At 39.1% G+C, this 11,712-nt stretch overlaps 1 pseudogene; it reads left to right on the plus strand.

Moving 5' to 3' along the window:
* Positions 1–1,553: 1,553 nt before the first annotated feature.
* Positions 1,554–3,378, plus strand: LOC119797554 (annotated as a pseudogene).
* The last annotated feature ends 8,334 nt before the right edge of the window (positions 3,379–11,712 follow it).

Here is an 11,712-nt window from a genome sequence, read left to right on the forward strand (position 1 = left end):
TTCCTGCCTGATCTGGATCCCGCCTGTTCCTGTCTGTTCTGGATCCCTGACCAGGATCGGCTTCCAGCATGACCTCTGGGACTGCAGCACTGGTGACATTCTGGTCTGGACTGTTAAACCAGGTAAGTGACCAACTCAGATAATCTTCTGTCAGATGATCGTGGTCACTTACCTGTGTTTCCCCCACCACAGAGTGTCTGAGATTGGGCTCCAAGATTTGAACCCTTCTCACCACGTCGAGGACTAAGTTCTTTGTACATGGGTCGTGTGGAATGACCACTGTGTCACCAAAGCATGCCCAGCTGACAGGTTTTGCGTACGTCTCCCAAACAAAATTTGGGTAGATTGGTGAGGGACTGTGTGAAATCCATCTGTTTAACACTGTTTTCTGAGATACCAGAAATGAAGATAACCTGCTTCTTGCCCAGAAGTTGTATGACATCACTGTGAAAAGGGCATTATACTGCATTTACTTGTAAGGAGAGCAAGGTATTATGTGTAATTTTGAAAGCCATGAGAATCTCTGACCGGGTAACACATTTCTGCTATGTCTGATAAAAAAGTGTTATTATTATACCTATACCCAAGTATATTCTTGGTTCTCATTTTTGTTTAATATGGAACTAGTCTGTTAAAAGTCACAATAGTTTAGCTTGTGTGTAATTCCTATGCAGTAACACTATGATTCCTTCTTGGAGAAGGTGCGCTTGATTTTCTGTCAGAGACTGACTTTACCTTGATGCTCATTGTGTGAAATGAGGTATGTTTTACTAAAATACTTTATTATTGTAGCAGATGGTTAGCCCTAAGATTAACTTTGATATGAAGACCTTAATTTAAAGGGTGAGTTTGGATAATTTCTTCTCACTGCTTTAAAATGTAAGTTTATAAAATCAAAGAAAGGGGGAATCCAATAAATACGATGTCAGCGTTTATATATATATATATATATATATATATATATGTGTGTATATATATATATCCAAAACATCCATCAATGAAACATCCATCAATGTAACATCCAAAACATCCATCAATGTAATTCCCAAAAATTTTAATCACATCAGACCAATTGAAGAGTGTTTTAAGCACAGATATGAGGCTTTTGAAAGGTATGTTAATTTCTGTTCTCTTAGTACTTATTTGGGCTCCTGAGACATGGATCATTACATAAGTGTAGTCTCGCCAGCTAGAATGAATTCCATTATAATAAACTTGTTTCTTGTTTTTTTTTTTTAAGATGTCAGAATTTTGTGGCATTTGGCACATGCCCCATAGTATCAGGACTATAGACATTCATGTGAACTACATTGAAGTTTAGTAGCATCATAATAGAATGGGGAAAAAGTTCTGAACATTTCTGCATAGTACTGCTGTGTATAAATGCTTTAAAGAAAAGGTGACAAACGGCTCACTAAATAAATAAACTGTATGATATAGTGCAAGTCATTTACAAGGTGAAGCTGACAAAGAGGAATGAGGAACTGGTTCTCTCTGGTTTTTACTATTTAGTGTGAGATTCAAGACACTCCTTCACTTTAAGGCTCCAGAGGAGTTGATAACAAGGTAAGTTTCTCTATACTTGATTAGAAACAATGATGACAACAAACACCTGCTAACAGGTAATTTTAACAGGTAACAGCTGGAGGTCATTTTGCAGGGCTCTGACAGTGCTCCTCCAGTTCCTCCTTGCACAAAGGCAGAGATAGCGGTCCTGCTGCTGGGTTGTACTGGTCTGTCTCCTGGTAGCGTCTCCAGAGTCTGGACACTACATTGACAAACACAGCAAACCGTCTTGACACAACTCTCATTGATGTGGCATCCTGGATGAACTATAATACCTGAGCCATTGCGTGGGTTGTAGAGACCATCTCATGCTTCCACGAGTGTGAAAGCACCACAAACATTCAAAAGTGGCCAAAAAATCACGTACTGAGAAGTGGTCTATGGTCCCCACCTGTAGAACCACTCCTTTATTGAGTGTGTCTTGCTAATTTCAGTGGACAGTTTGATTTCACAGAAGTTGGATTTGATGGAAGTTGTCAGGAATATTCCCTTTCATTTTTTTGAGCAGTATATATTTGTAGAGATGTTTGAGAACCATTTGTCCTTTTCCTCTCACTTCAGAGCCACTGTCATCTTTTAGTAGAGCTGTTACTTAAAATTAAGTTTAGAAATGTCTCCTCTAGTTTTTTTTTCAATGTTTATTTTAATTTCTATGTTATGAACTTCTTTTCCTCATTTCTTTTAGGTTCTGTGGTGTAAACCGCAAGGCAGAAATTCTAACAACAATGGGAGGAGGAGACTTTGGCAAGTTATCAGACCTGCTGGAGACGGCTCAAAAACATTCTACCACTGTTGGTAAAGTCTGGCTCACCGTGCTGTTTGTCTTCCGCATCTTCGTTCTGGTAACAGCTGCAAAAGAAGTGTGGAGTGACGAGCAGTCCAATTTCTTATGTGACACTAACCAACCAGGCTGTCAACTTGTTTGTTACGATAAGACCTTCCCAATTTCTCATGTCCGCTTCTGGGTGATGCAAATAATTTTTGTCTCCACACCAACACTTATCTACCTGGGGTTGGCTCTCCACAAAAAACGCATCAATGAGAAGAAAGAAATAAAAAAATCAAAGCATCAATAAGAAAAAAAAGAAAAGCAAAAGAGATCAAGATCAGAGCATCAATGGGAACAATCAAGGAGATAGCACCACAGAAGATCTAAAGAGAAAAAGTAAAAAAGAAGAAGTACAGGAACTGCCACTCGAAGGTGGTGTCCTGAAAGCGTATGTCTTCAACATTATTTTCAAGATTCTGTTTGAAGTGGCCTTCCTTGTAGCTCACTACTTCCTGTATGGATTTGGCTTGGATCCGATGTACAGCTGTGAACGGTGGCCCTGCCTCACCAAAGTGCTCTGCTATGTGTCCCGACCCACGGAGAAAACAGTATTCATCATCTTCATGCTTGTTACTGCTCTAGTGTCTCTGCTACTCAACGTAGTGGAGGGGTTTCATCTATTATGCAAGAAAGCAAAGCAGCAAAAGAAGAGCATTCAGGGAAATAGAAATGAGAGGAAAAATGTGGTTTAGGCCTATAGACTCTATAGCAAACATAATGAACACTTATTCACTTTGGAACAATAGTTCAGTGTTGTTATTAGTTCTTATCTGTTCCATTAATGTAACATATTTTCCCTGCTATACATGCTCCTCATTTCTACTTGGATTGTTGTAAGTTTCTGGCTAGTCTGTAACTTCCTGTTTAACTTCATTCCTGTCTGTAAGCTTTTGACAATTATATATTTTTTTTATTCTCCTACTCACCTCCTACCCACTGAGCAACTCACCAACGGTCCAAGGACTCACTAAGTGGAGACTGAACTACCTACAAAACCAACCCACCTAAGGGGTGATTGGTTGAATGATTGAAAATAAAATGATTCTGATTGATTGGTTAACTGAGTGCTTTATTGATTATTATCAATCATTCAGACATTCTAAGATGTTGTGGAGACTTATTCAGGGTTTACCTCACAGCTTGCCTACGGACCATTGCAGATATGAACCAAACAGGACGGATTATGGAGGACGTACGGATTGATGGATTCAGATATAGACTTGCAGTCGTTCTTCATATCATTGTTTGCCTGGTTCTGCTGCAAGTTTGTTCCTGTAAAAGGGAATTTTCATTTCCTCTGTTGCTACAAGAACGTTGGGTGTTGGGGGTTTCTTTCAAGTCAATGAGTCGATACAATCAACTGACTGTATGATCTGGTTGAATTTTCTCTTTAAAGTGCCTTGAGACGACACTTGTTCTGAATTGGCACTACAGAACATAAGTTCAAGAAAAAAAAACTGAATTATATAATTAAAGCATTTGTGGTTGTGTGAGCAGAACCTGTGTTTCAATAAGATATTCGTCCAAGTCTTAATTGTCAAAGTCCTGCAATAGTCCTAAGCCATAAATCTACCAACATGCTGGATGGAGTTATAACCTGGTTACTTATAATGTCCTTCTGAGATTGTCTTAAAATTCAAGTTTAGTCAACAACTTGTTTAATTATGACTGATAATGAGGAGCAGCCAGCAACAACTTAAATTTGAACCTGGAAATGTATGTAAAATTAAGATAAAATAATTCACATAATTTTCCACTTCTACTTCAGCTTAAGGTTGTAAGGACTCCTCCAAGCTTGTTCTACAATCTTGGATGTCTCAGGTCAATGCTCAGAGTTGGGTAGAGTACTTAAAGATTATGCTCTAGGAGGAAAGGGTAAAGAACTTTTAGTGTTCATGTCTTTTGTTACTGTATATTGCTGTAAATATTTGGTTTCTATCTGCAATGGTCTTTATAGCTGATCACAAATAGCTCAAATAAAGGGCTGGTTATACTCCTGCTGCAGTGTGTCGCAAGGTATGATGCAGATATTTTTGATTTATACTCAATATTAAAGTGTGGTCTGCGCTATGCTATTCCACGCCACAACGCAAGAGGGACGATCATGAACTAGCTGTGGATCTAGATACGGCCGAGGGGGTGAGGAAGTGGAAAAATGCAAGGGGCAAGTTTGTGAGACAACGGAGGGACATGAGGGCGAAAAAGAGCGGGGATCCAGGTGGAAAAAGGGTCCGAGCGTTCTCGCGCACCCCGCTCTTCTAGCTGGTCCATCTTCCTTCACAAGTTCCACAATACAAACAAAACTAGCCGGTAAGGTACCAACCAGGAAATACTCATAGTGTAGAGCGGAGGAAGCCTTGACCACTTAGAGGCCTCCTGTCTGCGGCAGACATGGGCAATGTGGAGTCAACAAGTCATCTCCATGTCATGTATTTAATCTACCCAGCCAATTAACCAGGTGAGTCCAATCTGCACAGGTTAATTCACGGTGAAGATTGGACTCACCTGCTTCAGTGGCTGGGTAGAACAAATACATGACATGGAGATGACTTGTTGACTCCACATTGCCCATGTCTGGTCTGCGGCACTGTCTGCGGTCACCTACAATTTCGGGGAGCTGTTTTCTGAGCATAATCCAGCCTTTACTCTTGGTGAGTAGCGTTACCAGACATTTTACTCAAGTAGGAGAAGCAATGCTCTGACAGGTATATTACTCAGGTAAAAGTAAAGATTATATTAAATAAACATTTTTTCTAACAGTTTCTCAACTAAATACCTGAGTAAACCCAACTGGTTACTACCTATCTTTGACCATGTTGAAAATAATAGTTGAGGTTAAGAGCTAGACAGGGGACACATGTTTAGCTGTAGCTTTTCTGTCTAATTATTGTCCCTCACCTTCCATATTACTGTAGTTAAAAACATCCTCTACATCGTCTCTAAGAGAACAGACCACCATTGGATTTCCTGCCACTATTCACAGAAAAATTAGGTTTTTTCAGTTCCTAGAAAGTTTCTTTGAAATGCTGAAAAGCAGGAAAAGAGAAAACAGCAATCAATTGGCAGAAGGGAAAAATGTTACTAACAATGCAATGAGGAAATAAGAGTGAAAAGAAGGCCTGTTCTCATGAGTCACTGATTTGCATGTGGCAAAGTAAAACTTGTAACTTTGAACAATGGGTTTTTTCATGCTTTCATAAAGTGCAGATTTGTGGAATTCAGGGCTTACAGATGACCTTATGATTGTTCTCCTTCATCCTACAGACCATCTGAGGGTATTGCTAAAAACACTGAATGTTTAAGTGATAGTTACTCATGCAACACACCCATTGGTGACCACTCAGGACCTCCATATATTGCCACATTAGACACTCCAATCCTAATTTGTTCTGTGTGCACTTCACTTTACATGGACTTGCACTTGTATCACATGCTCTAAGGCATGTTGACTGGAGATGCTGTGTTTTGCCTTCCTAAGGCTGCAACAATGCAGCAACAGAGTTGATTCCTTCACGCTCTCATTATACTCATCGCCATGCAGGGGACAAAGACACCTCCCTTGTCAGCCAGGCTAACAATGACCCTAACGACTTCCCTTTTCAGAGGCGTATACCAGTATTGGTTTTGCAGACTAACAAAGACCTCAAGGACTCCCCATTAGTAAGGGACAGACCTGTTTTTCCTGTTCAATTTGCATGTTTTCTAAGCAAAAACAAAACTTTGTTGGTTTAATCTATAAAGCTTGGAACCGAATGCAAATTCTGATATTTTGAATTGAAAAAGGAATTCCTCGGTGGAAAGCGAAATGTCTTCAAACTTGGAAAAAAAAGTCGATTGGTTTGCTTTTTTTCGAAAAGTTTCTCCAATAAATATAATAGTAAGTGTAACTAGTTACTACCCACCTTTGAACATGCTGAGTGTAACAGTTGAGGTTAAGAGCTAGACAGGGGACATGTTTAGCTCTAGCCTTTCTGTCTACACTGCAAAAAATGTAAATCTAAATAAGTAATTTTTTCTTAAAATAAGTGCATTTTATCCTGAATTGAGGAGATAAATGAGAGACTTTGCCAGTGGAACAAGACAATTTACATTTGAAATAAGAAAAATCAATTGCATTGTCTTATTTCAAGTGCATATTATCTAATTATCTTATTTTAAGTGTAAAAATACTCATCCCATTGGCAAACTATCTTATTTACCTACTCAAATTAAGTGTAAATAAACTTGATTTAAGAAATTTTTACTTAATTTCAGATTGTTTTTGCAGTGTAATTATTGGACCCGACCTTCCATATTAGTCAAAAACATCCTCTACTTTGTCTGTAAGAGAACAGATTGTAGCTCTGCCTCATTAGATGTCCTGCTACAGTTCAAAGAAAAATAAGGTTTTCTAGTTAGTATAAGGATTCTTTGAAATGCTGACAAGCAGCAAAAGAGAAAACAGCAAAAAATTAGGCAGAAGGGGAAAATGTTACTGACAATGCAATAAGGAAATAAGACTAAAAAGAAGGCCCGTTCTCCTGCCATCGGCATGAGTCATCGGATTTCTTGTAGCAAACTAAAAAATGAAACTTGTAACTTTAAACAATAGATTTTGTCATGCTTTCATAAAGTGTCGATTGGTGGAGTTCAAGGCTTACAGATGTCCTTATGATGGTTCTCCTTCATCCATACTGACCAACCGGCAATGCTGAGAGCAACACTGAATGTTTAAGTAATAATGCCAACAGATTTACTCATGCAACACACCTGGTGACCACTCAGAACCTCCATATTTTGCCACATTAGACACTTAATCCACATTCATTCTGCATGTAGCTCACTTTACATGGAATCACCCTTCAAATCTTTGATTTTCCACTCATATCAGATGCTCTAAGGCCTGTTGACTGGAGATGCTGTGTTTTGCTTCCCCAAAGCTGCCACAGTTTGGTCCTCAGTGGAGGACGCCATCATTGCTGTTTATTGGTGATGACAACGTCTATGCCTCCTCTTCCAACTTATAAGCTTCTTGTGGAGTTAAGCTGACCTTGTGCTTAGCTTGGCTTCAGCCAACACTGTTAGCATCACTTATTTTGTTTCTTGGCTGTAATTGGGGACTGCATCATCTAGCAACCTGACCATTTCTAACCCAATTATTAATGTCATCCCACTGTTACACCAGGCTGATCCACACACCCCATTGGAGAAGCGCCCTTAGAGAGAGAAAGATTAAGGAAGAGAGGAGAGAGATAAGGTAGAGTTTGAAAAACGGGACACAGAAAGATGATGTGAGAAGCACATTTAAGAGCAAATTTGAGCAGTTTGTTAAAAAATACAATTCAGTCACATTCTGTCTAATAAACCTTTGATCAGTCATCAATAATTATGTTTTACTTCTAATCTAAATAAGTTAGAACAAGCAGCCTTTCATAGGATAACATGTGCAATCTATAATGTGCAATTACTATTTGATACCCTGTACAATAACCAGTTTCTCTATATTTTACACCCAGTGCAATAACTATATGTATAAATATCCATCTATATAAATACCCATGTAAATAACCTGTGCAATAGCCCTGTATAATAATCCTACTATGAAAACAAAAAAATAAAAAATAAAACTGTCATATGCACTGTTTATACTGTATTTATCCCATGTACTTTTTTCTTCCTTTGGCACCTTCTTCTTCTCCTTTGACTATTTGAGCTAATGTAACGAGTACATTTCTCCACTGTGAGATCAATAATATCAATCAATCAATCAATCAATCAATCAATCAATCAATCAATCAATCAATCAATCAATCAATCAATCAATCAATCAATCAATCAATCACAGTACTGGAAACAGGACTACATTAAAAAACATGCTCCAACATCTATAAACAACGGTGTTGATGGCAGCAGCACAGCTGATATTTCTCTCCAGGATGGAGTCACTGCCAAACCAGAACTGACTAGACTATACTATGAGAAAAAGCAGAGAGAGCATAACGTTAGAGATTGAACTAACAGATTCTGCAGAATGGGTGAATAGAGTTAGCATGAAGCAGAATGATGAAAAGGGTCCCTATGTCCTCCAGCAGTCTAAGGCCATAGCAGCCTAATTATAGAGATAGCTCAGGATAACCTGAGCCACTCTAACTATAAGCGTTATCAAAAAGGAAAGTTTTAAGCCTAGCCTTAAAAGTAGACAGGGTGTCTGCCTTACGGAGAGTCTTGAACAGAGGTGTCAAGTAACGAAGTACAAATACTTTGTTACTGTACTTAAGTACACTTTTTAGGTATCTATACTTTTACTCTATTACTTATTTTTCTTCCTACTTCTGACTTCTACTCATTACAGTTTCACAGAAGTACCTGTACTTTCTATTCCTTACATTTTTAAAACAAAAGTAACTTGTTACTCTTGGCTTTGGTTTAATGTTTATAAATATTTATTTCACGTCATGTGCGCCATCCAAGGCAGATCATTGCTGCCATCCACATACCACAAACTGTAAATGTGAATTGTCTATGCCATGCTACAATGTCGGATTCAGAAAAAGATGCTGAAATGTTTGAAAGGTAGGACACAGGCGAGAGCGTATTAGGAGATGGAGACCAACAAGACCTCCCTCATCCTTGGCCCTATCTCAAACTATCTTTCGAAATAGTCGCAAAATTGGGCTTTCAATTCATATAGTGGCATCTGGCTGTTTTTTTTAAAGGTTACTTTATACTTGTATACTTTAAGTAGTTTTTGGATCACATACTTTTTCACTTTTACTTTAGTAAAGAGGTCAAGTTGATACTTCAACTTTTACCAGAGTGTTTTTTAACTGCAGTATCTATACTTCTACTTAAGTAACAAATGTGTGTACTTTTGACACCACTGGCCTTGAAGTAACAAATGCATGGACTAGTTTTTCAGCAAAACCCCTGGACAGGATATTTCAATTTTTTGCAATATTCCGCAGGTGAAAGAAGGAAATTCTAGAAACCACTTTCATATAGGATTTAAATGACCGGTCCTAATAAAAAATAACACCAAGCTTTTTTACTTTATCATCTGAGCTCAATTTAATCCCATCGAAATGAAATTACTGAATAATCAGTTTCTTTTTGAGAGACTCTAGTCCAAAGACCATAACTTCTGTTGTGTCTACACTCAGGAGCAGAAAGTTAAGAGTCATCCAGTTTTTGATGTCTTCAATGTATACCTGTAGTCTATGTAATGGGTTAACTTAATCTGTATTTATAGACAGATACAGCTGTGTATCATCAGCATAACAGTGAAAATTAATCCCACCCTGTCTACCAATAATAGTAGATAGTTCTAGCATTCAATGTTGTTGTGTCCTTGGGCAAGAAACTTCACCCCAATTTGCTACTGATGGTGGTCAGAGGGCCTAGTAGCGCCACTGTACAGCTGCCTTGCTTCCATCAGTGAGCCCCAGGGCAGCTGTGGCTATAATGTAGCCTTCCATCGTCAGTGTGTGACTGAATGTCGTGTAATACCAATTAGTCAAGTCTCCTGACTTGAAAAAGTGCTATATAAGTGCAGGCCATTTGTCATTTAATATAAAAGAGTTTAGGGTTTATGTTTAAAAATCTTCTATAAAGATTACATTGCACAGTTTAACTAGTTTTTTCCTTTATTATTTGAAACAAAATACATGACATCCTTTCTACAATGTTTTCCAATAGACTAAACAGCCTTTCCTCCATTCTGCATTAACCAACAGCCTGAAGAGGCTATAACGGCATGGCCTCTAAGCCACTGTGGCCTCTTCTTCATCCTCCTCCGTCTCCTTCTCGGTTGGAACCGAGCCAGGGGAGGGTTCCACCATTGTGGAAGGGCTCTTCTCCCGGGATGAGGCAATGCAGCAGGGAGGCTGCACAGAATGACTGCTGCCTGTTGCCTAATCCATCCGTAAACCACTTCCTTGAGGCATTAGTGGGCTCCACTGTCTCAGTTCTACTGCCTGTCAGTGGTCTCCTTAGCTCCTTCTGTCACTGATCAGACCTTGAACCAAAATACAACCAGATACAACAGGGAATGGTAAATAGGTTTATTATTTGAATGTTGCAGAGAACTTGGGAACAGGTTAAACCAATGTAACATAAACCACTTCTTCTGAATTCAGGAGTAAAAATCCAGACGTGGGGGTTCCTCAAAGGTGATGCAGTGAACTGGGTATTTGCAGATGGGGACATTTGCCCAGATCAGTCCAGAAATCCATAGGGAACAAACCTGATAGGTTTAACCAAGGGGCTGGCCGGGGTTAAAAGTCTGGGAGAGGAATCAGGGTCAGAGCCAGAGACAGACGTGCTAATCTAGAGGGAGATCCACTAACAGTAACCAGAGTGTCAGGCGAGGGCCAGAGCCGGGGAATTCAGTCCAATACATGGACTTTAGCAGGAGACAGAATCCAGGGGAAAGAAACAGGGTAGATGTCCAGAAAACAGAGGATGACATGAGGTCAATCAGGGGCAAGGATGAGCTGAAAAATCCAAAAGGCAAAAACAAGTTCAAGATCAGACAAACGGGCATAGTGGGAACTCTGGATAATTACTAACCGAGGGCTTTCAGACAATCTGGCACGGCCAACTGGTCAAAGGCCTGCTTATGAAGGCTGGGAGGCAGGTGGGAGGAATGAGTGGTAAATAAACCGAGGAAGAGCATCACAGGAGGACCAAATGAGTAATTAGAGCAGGAGGGAAAGAGGAGCGTAAACACATACCAGTGCAGAGTAAATTTCACAGTGTTAAATATGCAGTGTCAAAGTACATTGACTGTTTTAGAGCTATTACAACAACTGGAGTAAGATATAGACTATGTAGACAGTAATTTAAAACTAATTCAGATTGGGACCAAATTCATTCACATCAAAAGGCCCTGATGGCGTACATATGAATGAGGCTGATCTTCAATGAAAGAGCTCTCTAAGGTCTCATGAAAAGTTCTACTACAAGTTCTTGGACACCTATCCTCCAGACAGGAAAGACTTCTAGGAAAATAACTTAAAGGGAAATAAAAAAAAAAAAAAAAAAAAACACTGTGGACAGAGAAATATTTTCACTTTCATTTTTATGGAGGTTTCAAAAAGGACAACTACTTTGGATAAACAAGCAGAACCAGAAAAATGAGCTTTTCTCCCTCTGCTGAGGAAAAGCCTCCCCACAGTGTGATGAAGCCACCTCCATGTGTTACTGTGAGGATTGTTATGTTTAGGGTAATGTTCAGTTATGGTTCCTTTTACAAAAGACTTGTTCTTTATGTTTACAGCCACCATTTAAAAGGTAGCTTTGTGAGTAAAAAATTTAAATGAAATAGTCCAAAAGCTTCC

The sequence above is a fragment of the Cyprinodon tularosa genome, unplaced genomic scaffold, assembly GCF_016077235.1.
Source record: "Cyprinodon tularosa strain WSP-4 unplaced genomic scaffold, ASM1607723v1 ctg589, whole genome shotgun sequence".
In the NCBI taxonomy this organism is placed as follows: Eukaryota; Metazoa; Chordata; class Actinopteri; order Cyprinodontiformes; family Cyprinodontidae; genus Cyprinodon; species Cyprinodon tularosa.